The 10,741-nt window shown below is 41.3% G+C and overlaps 1 protein-coding gene across 2 annotated transcripts in view; it reads right to left on the reverse strand.

Moving 5' to 3' along the window:
* The window catches only part of CSRNP1 (cysteine and serine rich nuclear protein 1), a 37,659-nt gene extending 31,053 nt beyond the window's left edge, over positions 1–6,606 (reverse strand). The window contains exon 1 of one of the 2 annotated variants that reach the window (XM_081970210.1): positions 6,493–6,606. The gene's annotated coding sequence lies outside the window, so the exon portion shown is untranslated. The remainder of the gene's footprint in view (positions 1–6,492) is intronic. The other variant, XM_081970214.1, reaches the window with a different exon arrangement.
* Positions 6,607–10,741: the final 4,135 nt, after the last annotated feature.

Consider the following 10,741-nt stretch of genomic DNA (forward strand, 5'->3'; position numbering starts at 1 on the left):
CAAGTAAGGGGAGCTCACTCCGTTACACAGCGCTAGGGATTCGAACCGTCAAACTACCGATCTTTCTACTGGTCTTAGCCACTGAGCCACCACGGCCCTTCTTTTACAAGCATAATTGAGTTCACATTTTCTTATGGTAAGCAAGACAGCTGTTAAGAGAGTTTTGCCCCATTTTACGACCTTTTTTTGCCACAGTTGTTAAGTAAATCACTGCAATTGTGATTGCTAACAAGGCTGTTAAGTGAGCTTGTCTTCCCCATTGACTTTGTTTGTCAGAAGGTCACGAAAGGGGGATCACGTGACCCTGGGATCCTGCAACCCTCACAAATACGTGTCATTGCCAAGGTCTGAATTTGGATCACATGACCACATGGATGGTGCAATGGTAGTAACAGAGAAAAATGTCATTTTTTTCAGCACTGTTATAACTTCAAACAGTCACTAAGTGAACTGTTGTAAATCAAGGACTACCTGTGTGTTTTAGAACAGTGTGACTCTATTGACATTTTGAAATCCCAGGTTTATGTATTTCTTCTTATTTTATTCTCCTACTTTGTGTCTCTGTTGTACAGATAGTCCTCGACTTGCAACGGTTCATTTAGTGACCGAAGTTAACTGGCACTGAAAAAATTGTCTTATGACCCTTTTTCGCACTTATGACCGTTGCAGCATCCCCCTAGTCACTTGATTTACATTCAGACGCTTGGCAACTGACTCATATTTATGACGGTTGCAGGCAGCGTCCTGGGGTCATGGGATCATTTTTTGTGACCTTCTGACAAGCAAAATTAATGGGGAAACCAGATTCACTTAACAACCATGTTAGTGATTTAACAACTGTAGTGATTCACTTAACAACTAAGGCAAGAAAAGTCATCAAATGGGACCAAGCTCAATAAATGCCAATGAGGAAACTATTCACTTAACATCCATGCTATTAATTTAACTACAGGGATTCACTTAATTGTGGCAAGAAAATGGGGCAAAACTCACTTCTCGCTCAGCAACATAAACTTTGGCCTCAATTGTGGACATAAGTGGAGGACTACCTATATTTGTTTACACGTTTTCTTCCAAGGATTCAGTAAAAATAAAATAAAAAACTGCACTTTTAGGAGGTTAAGATGTTATTCCAGAATCCCCTGTGGCTTCTCTTGGGAATACAGTATTATTTTGCTCTTAGATAACACAAAACTTTCCACCTAAGGCTGTGGGCTGTAAATAATCAATAAATACACGTACGTTGAAAAGTTTGCATTTAAGGAATTACTATCTCTGTATTGCTTCACTGGTGCAATGCTTAGATTTTTTTTTTTTTAGCAAAAGCACAGGAGTCTAAAGTTCAAATTCTATTCAACCCCGTAGCTTTTAAAGCTGGGATTAGAAGCACGTAAGTAATCCTTGACTTACGACCACAATTGAGCCCAGAATTTCAGTTGCTAATGGAGACATTTGTTAAGTGAATTCTCCCCCATTTTATGACCCTTTTTTGCCACAGTGAATTGCTGCAGTTAATAAGTTAGCAACTCAGTTGTTAAGTGAATCTGGCTTCCTCATTGACTTTGCTTGCCAAGAGGTCATAAAAAGGGATCATATGGCCCGCCAGAGACATTGCAAACATCGTAAGTATGAACCAGTTGCCAAGCACCTGAATTTTGATCACATGATCTTAGAGATGCTACAAAGGTAAGTTGTGAAAAATGGCCATAAGTCACTTTTTTCAGTGCCGTTGTAACTTTAAGCAGTCACTCAATGAAGTAAGTTGAGGACTGCTTGTATAAATCACAAGGAGGCCATGGCTACTTCACACAGTGCACAATTGTACAAATAGCCCGTAATCTACAACCACAATCGGGGCCAGAATTTCTATTGCTAATCAAAGTACCGTATTTTTCAGAGTATAAGATGCACTTTCCCCCCCCAAAAAAGAGGGTGAAAATCTGGGTGCGTCTTATACACTGAATTCAGCATTTTTGGCCGCCTCAAATTCCGCTCCCTTCACAAAAATGGTAGTGCAGAGGGTTTGGGAGGCCTGCAAAGGACTCTTGGGGGCTGGGGAGGGCAAAAACGCATTTTAGTCAGCAGCGGCACACCAGGCAGTCCTTCGATATTTCCAGGCTGGCCCCATGGGCCAGATTTAAGCATCCTGCAGGCCGCAACCGACCCACGGGCCTTGAGTTTGACACCCCTGCCCTAGCTCTATTTGACAGGTGCAAATCTACAGAGAGAGGTTTACCAATAATCCTCGATTTAAGACCATGCTTTCCATTGCTAAGTGTGCCAGTTGCTAAGTGAATTTTTGCCCCGATCTTTCCCACCACAGTTGTTACGTGAATCATTGCAGTTCTTAGGTTAATGGTGCGGTTGTTAAGTGAACCTGGCTTCCCCAGCGACTTTGCTTGTCAGAAGGGGACCACATGACCCTGGCACACTGCAACCGTCATAAATGTGAGCCAGCTGCCAGCATCCGGATTTGGGTCACGTGGCCATGGAGATTGTGGGTGCTGCAACAGTCATAAGCATGAAAAATGGTCATAAGTCCCTTTTTTTCAGTGCCGTTATAACTTTGAATGGCCACTAAATAAACCGTTGTAAGAATACTGATACAGTGAGGTAGGTAGAGAAGTTGAGGAGAAGCAAGGCAGAACTACCGTATTTTTTGGAGTATAAGATGCATCTTTCTCCCCAAAAAGAGGGTGAAAATCTGGGTGCATCTTATACACTGAATACAGTATTTTTGGCCTCCCGAAATCCCATCCCCTTGACCAAAATGGCCGTGAGGCTTCCAGGGTGCTCCTGGGGGCTGGGAAGGGCAAAAAACTTGTTTTTGCCCTCCCCCCGGCCCCCAGGAGCACTCTACAAGCCTCCTAAAGGCTATGCATGCCCTTTTATTGAAAAATGGGCCCGTTTTTGTGAATAATTGGACCGTTTTTGTGAAAAATTGGCCTGTTTTTGCTCGTTTCTCCCCCCAACCCCCAGGAGGGCACTTTGCAGGCCGCTCAAACTCTCTACATGCCCTGTTTTTCACAAACAGGGTTTGTGCAGAGGGTTTGGGAGCTCTGCAGAGTGCAAAAACTTTTTAAAAAAAATTAACTTAGTGCATGTTATACTCTGAAAAATGCGGTACTTTCAGACAATGCAACCATCCCAAATACATCCCAGTTTCCAAAGGTCTGGCAACAGTCGTAAGTCACTTTTTTTTAGTGCTGCTGTAACTTTGAATGGTCACTCAATGAAATGTTGTAAGTTGAGGACTATCAGTACTTCCTGAGAAGACACCTGCCATGTTCTGAACTGAAAAGCTTTGGCCCATCACAGCGTAACTCACTTCATGCAGTTGTTATAATCCACCACGGAGTTTTTGGAAGACAGAACTTTGTTGGATAGGATCAAAATTAGATGTCTTTTAGAATCTGCATTTAACTTGCAATACTTAATTAAGCAGTAAAAATGCAACAGCCAACGCCTGCAAGTTTTCAATTTTTACAAATTCTGACAGATCCAACATCCTATCATAAGGCTTAAGTTATTGGTTCATTTATTTTATTCTGTCTCGCTATTTTTGTTCATTTTATTATATTGGGGAGACTGTTGTTAACAGCTGTATAAAATAGAGGCCATCTAAATCTCCTGCATTAATGAAGAAATATCTAAATATGGGACCTGCTCAGTTAAAGGATATAATTGCTGCCTCTGTAGCTTTTGATCATAAGCAATGCAATCTCCAGTTTGTTTTTGCCATGTATGTAGTCTTTTAGCCATTTTGTTAGGACATGTATGCATGTGTGTGGGGCATAGTATCCTCCCCAAAGTGTGACTGTGGAGTCCCACATCATACCAGTTTAGTATTTGATATTTATAATATAAGCAATGCTGCACTTCAATGGTTAGATGGCCTAGACCTGTGATGGCGAACCTATGGCACCAGCCGTCCCCCCAACCCAGCTCCACCACGCATGCGCACATGCCTCCCACTGGCTAGCTGGCCTTTGGGTCTCTGCTGTGCATGCAAAGAGGGCAGGGCACATGCGTGAACATGCACTGGGGGCAGGGAACATGCAGTGGGGGATGCTCGCGTTGCATTTTGGAGCCTCGTACGGTGTCTCTGTGCGGATGGGGGGCATGGGCAGGGGCAGAGCATACGCCTTGCATTATGGGTGTGGGCACATGGGTGTGCTGTTGTGTGAGCACTTTTAGCACACGACGAGAAAAGGGTTTAGCTGTCACTGCCCTAGATGGTGATCATTTTTTTTTACATTTTATTGTGTTCTAATCTAGATGAAATGTTAATATATATTGCTAGTCCATGTATGATAAGCCATCTGCTAAAAAAATAATTGCCCAGAGTATACCATTGTGAAGGTGGTCTATACTTCATACTATCCTACTTCAATTCTATGGTGCCATATTACAATTATTTAATCACTGATTTATCTTAATATTTTATCTTGTATATTGTACTGTCCGCAAACTTTAGATAAACATATTTACTTATATAAACCTATAACAGAATAACAGAGAGTTGGAAGGGACCTTGGAGGTCTTTTAGTCCAACCCCCTGCCTAGGCAGGAAACCCTATATCGTTCCAGACAAATGGCTATCCAACATCTTCTTAAAGACTTCCAGTGTTGGGGCATTCACAACTTCTGGAGGCAAGTCGTTCCACTGATTAATTGTTCTAACTGCCAGGAAATTTATCCTCAGTTCTAAGTTACTTCTCTCCTTGATTAGTTTCCATCCATTGCTTCTTGTTCTGCCTTGAGGTGCTTTAGAGAATAGCTTGACTTCCCCTCCCTTCTTTGGAGCAGGCACATTTGTGTTTGTATGTAGTTTATGTGTTTATTAGTCTCGTATATCAGTGATTGCATGACCTCTGTAAATACCATATGCTAAATACATAAAATAAAAGTTAAAGGAGTTTCCCCCCCCAATTTCAGTGGGAAAATATCCCTGGCTGCTTGATTTGGGCTTCAGCTGAGCGCATTATGAATCTCTGTCTCTTTTAACCCCAGGCAAAAAGTGTGGTGCAAGACCTTTGCATTTACAAAGCTAACTAACGTGCCCAACGTGTTTTCAGGATATTTACTTAGATAAGAGACAGAAAAAAGATGGGTTTCCTTCATCCTGATCAGATGAATGTCCACATTGATTTTGGAGAGGCAGCCTGGCTGCTGGGTAGATATACAAATAGCCCTCCATTTACAATCTTTAAAATTAGAAATTTGGGGGGGGGGGAAGACTTACAACTGGCCCTAGTGCTTACTGCCATTGCATTATCCCCGTGGTCACATGATCAAAATTTGGGCATTCCCTAGTCAAGGGATTACCATGGGGACCTTCCCAGTCAGTTTCCAGCAAGCAAAGTCAGTGGGGAAAGCTGGATTCAATTAACAATTACGTGTTTATAAACTAGGGACGGCCTATTTAACTTTCACCCGTCCTTCAATAAATCCAGCATGTAGTTAGCCTTGAGCTCAAGCCTCTGTATATGGTCAGGAGTAAATTCTGAGCAACTAAGCACAGGTCTGCAGCTGCAGTATTTCACCATAACAGTCTTCTAATATATGAGGGGCTGCCGCAAAGAAGATGGGGTCAAATTATTCTCCAAAGCACCTGAAGGCAGGATAAGAAGCAATGGATGGAAACCTCGAACTAAGGAGGGATTTCCTAACAGTGAGAACAATTAACCAGTGAAACAACTTGCCTCCAGAAGTTGTGTGTGCTCCAACACTGGAAGTTTTAAAGAAGAGGTTGGATAACCATTTGTCTGAAATGGTACTATAGGGTTTCCTGCCTAGGCAGGGGGTTGGACTAGAAGACCTCCAAGGTCCCTTATGACTCTGTTATTCTGTTATATGCAATTTATTCCTTGGCTCAAGTAAGTCAGGGCCTCATTGCTGCAGACTATTAGCTTTGGAAATGAAAAGATCGGCTTTCTTTACAAGTTGGGTGTAAATAAAAGCCAATTTAGTGTAAACTTTGCATTGGGAAGGTTATCTGCATAGGTAACAAGATGCTACCTGATTTTTAAATTTTCAGTGACTCACCATTGCCTTTAATTATATGTGCAATACTTCAATTAAACCAACAGATAATCTTCTGCTACTTTAAAGCAGAGGTCTTCAAACTTGGCAACTTTAAGACTTGTGGACTTCAACTCCCAGAATTTTCCAGCCAGCACAACTCTGCTTTAAAGGTTTGAAGACATTATGTCATAAACAGAACTTCCAAAGTTTCTGAATGAAGAAGAAGAATGTGAATAGTTTGAAGGGGGGGGAGGGGAGGGGAGCAGAATTCCTTGTCCCATTTGGATGAATTAATAGAAATGCATTTCCTTCCTTCCTTCCTTCCTTCCTTCCTTCCTTCCTTCCTTCCTTCCTTCCTTCCTTCCTTCCTTCCTTGTTCATTCTTGAAATAAGAATGATTGCAGCAACTAAACAACACAGTGGTGAGGTTTCATCACCTGGCACGTGGACAATAATCACACTTACCGGTAGGTTTTCAAAGTCGTGGGAGAGAGGGCAAATTAAGCACCAGTTTAGCTTGATTACTGCAACATGTTGTGCAGGGGGCTGCCTTGAAAGCTGAAAGTCTTCAGAAATTGATGCAAATCCTGTTGCTTGGCTGAGAACTGACAAAAGGCACTACAATGGTATTTCTCGACCTTAGCACTTTTAAGACGGATCGACTTCAACTCCCAGAATTCCCCAGCCAGCTGGGGAATTGAAGCCCACCTGTCTTAAAGGTGCTAAGATGAGAAAGGCTGAACTAAGATCCTGGAAGGCCTGCAAATGGACAATTTGTACTGATGTTCTGAACAAAACTTTAAAATGTTAGCATTCATCTTTAGAGTCCTTAGTGGCTTAGTAGCTGATTCTGTAAAAGATCGCTCGGCGTGTTATAAATCTTTTTGCACACACTGTGGGAAATAAGAGGCCTCAATTTTGCTTTCAGCTGTCGTTTCTCAAGGATGTTGTATGACAAATAGGGAGGTATTTTCCTGCATTGCGTGCAACACAGAAAATGGATTTCTCCTGGGGGAGGAGAGGTAAAGTTGCCTACAGAGTACGTCCAAACAAGTCAAGTTGGTGACTCTGCCTATAATGCATAAGTCCACCTGTTTTCATTTGCAACAGACATTAAAAACAAGTGGAACTCCAATTACAGATAGTCCTCAACTTACAACAGTTCCTTTAGTGACTGTTCAAAGTTATGAAAGCAATTTTTTTAAAAAATGACATGACCATTTTTTACAGTTAACAACTTCTGCAGCGTCAAAATTGTGATCAAAATTCAGATGCTTGGCAACTGTCTCGTTTTTATGACGGTTGCAGTGTTCTAGAGTTACGTGACCAACTTTTGCAACCTTCTGATAAGCAAAGTCGATGGGCGAGCCAGATTCATTTAACAATCATGTTACTAACTTAACAACTGCAGTGATTCACTTAACAACGGTGGCAAGAAAGGTCATAAACAAGGGCAAAAGAACCCTAACAAATGTCTTACTTAACAACAGAAATTTTGGACTCAGTTGTGATAATAATTTGAGGACTTCTTGTATAGGCAAAGCCAACATCCTGTCTGTTTTCAAATTTGCAACTAAAATGAATGTTTGTTTGCCAAGTTCTTTTTCTAAGAAGCTGAGCTGTTAATTAGCTTCACTTTTTATAGAGTTGGTTCTTGGCTTTTGGAAAAAAAATAATCTATGTAGCAGTGGTGGGATTCAGGTTCTGTGGGTGTGGCTTGGTGGGTATGGTGGGACTTGGCCGTGACTTGTTGGGCGTGGCAGGGGAAGGTTACTGCAAAATCTCCATTCCCTCCTGATCATCTGGGACTCGGGAGGCAGAGAATAGATGGGGGCATGGCCAGCCAGAGGTGGTATTTACTGGTTCTCCGAACTGCTCAAAATTTCCGCTACTGGTTCTCCAGAACCGGTCAGAACCTGCTGAATACCCACCTCTGCTATATAGGTAGTTCTTGCCTTGCGATCATTTTTTTAGGGACCGTTAGTGAAATTGCAACAGCGTTGAAAAAAGTGGCTTGCAGTGGACCTTTGCACTTACAACTATCCGTATTGCAGCATTCTGACAGTCACATGATCAAACTTTGGGAAGTCGGCAAGCAGCATGTATTCACAATGGTTGCAAAGTCCCAGGATCAAGTGATTGCCATTTGTAGCTTTCCTATCTGGCTTCTGACAAGCAATGTCAATGGGAACCCAGATTTGATTAACAACCATATGATTCACTTAACCACTGTAGTATTTCACTTAACAACCATGGCAAAAAATGGTTGTGAAATAGGGTGCAACTCGCTTAACAATCCCCTTGCTTAGTAACAGAAATTCTGGTTCCAAATGTCATAAGTTGAGGACTTCCTATATTTGACTTGCAGGTGATCTTTGACTTTTGAGTGCAATTGAGCCCAGGATTTATGTTGCTAAGTGAGAAATTTGTTAAGTAAGTTTTGCCCTATTTTATGACTTACCTTGTCACATTTGTGAAATGAACCACTGCCCTTGTTAAATTAATAGCATGGCCGTTAAGTGGCTCTGCCTTCCCCATGGACTTCGCTTGTCAGAAGGTCGCAAAAGGGGATCACGTGACCCCAGGGACACCGCAACCGTCATAAATGTGAATCCGTTGTCGAACATCTGGATTTTGATCACCTGACTATGGGGATGTTGCAACAGTCATGTGTGAAAAATGGTCACAAGTCACTTATTTCAGTGCTGTTATAGTAGTATGGCCTTTATTGTCATTGCACAAAATAAATACTACAAAATGGGCTATAACTTTGAACGGTCACTAAATGAACTGTTGTAAGTTGAAGACTACCTGTATAATGAGGTAGCTGGAGAAGTCGATGGAGAAGGAAGGTAGGACTACTTAGATCTTATTGGGCCTCAACCCAGATTCTTTTGGATCTTTTTTTTTAAAAAAAATTCTTCACCATCTAGATCAGAGATGTCCAAACTTGGGAACTTTAAGACTTGTGGACTTCAACTCCCAGAATTCCGCTGGCTGGGGAATTCTGGGAGTTGAAGTCCACAAGTCTTAAAAGTTCCCAAGTTTGGACACCCCTGATCTAGAGGTTTTTTTACGAGCAAGCAGCCAATTTGGATGGATGGGTGGACTAATGGGTGAATCAATGGATGAATATAAAAATAAACATGGATTTTTGGAGATTCCTGAAATGCTGGCATTGGAGATATTTTCAGGAATCTCTTGACAAGATAGATACTGGAGCTTCCAAGATGCAGATCAGGGAGTGTTAGGGAGCCGCTTTTCCCATAAATAAATCTTAGTGGAAGGCAGAAGCTTTCCTGAGTTTTCTTTTATCAGAGAAACAAAGTGGCTAGCTATCATTTTTGCATAGTTTTCCTGTGGTGGGAGAAGTTGCAGCTCCTGGTTTCTTTGCCATTGGAGAAACTTAACAGGAGGCGCAGCCTACAATGTTCGGTTTCATGAACAGGAAAATCCCTCTTTTCTCTCAGATCAGCCCCTAGAAAATGGAAATTTTGGGCCCTGATGTCTTCTTTGCAAAAACAATCCCCGTGTTGGCAATTAAGTTGCCGGTAAAAACCCAACATGGAAGTGCTGTTCCTTATTTTGCACTTCTGAAGTTTCTCCTATAATATACCAAAAGTTGTAGGAATTGCCTGACCTATTTGTCAGAAAATATTTCTGACAAGTATTTTACAAGAAAATATTTCTTGTAAAAAAAAGTAAGAAAGCACCATAACATTACAGGCCTTCAGTGCCCAATACAAGAGAATCTCATCAGGAAGGAATTGGCAGGTGCCTGTTTGAATTAAAACTAACATGAAAAAAATGTGATGACACATTTTTTTAAAACTTGGAAAGGTGTAACTGGAATTTGTTCCTCCTCTGCTCTGTTAAATATCCCTCCCATAAAAAAGAAATGCAGCCCAGGAGGTGGGGGAGGGAAGTTCAGCACAGCCAATGTAGCATTTCCTCACTCTTTGGATCCAGTTACTAGAAAGGTAGACCACATAGTAATCGCCAGATATTTGCATTTCAGTTCTCATTGGCCTCAAGCAGTTTTACCAGGCAGGTTTATGGGAGTTATAAGAGTCACCCTTTGGCAAGATGGGTGACAAACAAATCTTAGAAGAGATGATAGATAGATGATAGATAGATAGATAGATAGATAGATAGATAGATAGATAGATGATAGATAGATAGACAGACAGATAGAGATACAGTAGATAGATAGATAAATAGATAGACAGACAGATAGAGATACAGTAGATAGATAAATAGATAGACAGACAGATAGAGATACAGTAGATAGATAGATAGATAGATAGATAGATAGATAGATAGACAGACAGACAGACAGACAGACAGACAGACAGATACAATAGATAGATAGATAGATAGATGATAGATAGATAGATAGATAGATAGATAGAGATAGATAGATAGATAGACAGACAGACAGACAGATAGATGCAATAGATAGATAGACAGACAGACAGACAGATACAGTAGATAGACAGACAGACAGACAGATAGGACAGACAGAAAGGCAGTAGACAGACACATAGAAATACAACTTTCTTTTCTTTTTTCTTTATTTTGTCAAACATGTACGAGATAACAGGTATAAATATAAACATGGGCATGAACACAGGAAATGGGTACAAATAAATGGGGACAGTAGGACAAGGACGGTAGGCACGATGCTGTGCTTATGCATGCCCCCTTTACGGAT

This window comes from Natrix helvetica (genome assembly GCF_964273705.1).
Source record: "Natrix helvetica genome assembly, chromosome: Z".
NCBI lineage: Eukaryota > Metazoa > Chordata > Lepidosauria > Squamata > Natricidae > Natrix > Natrix helvetica.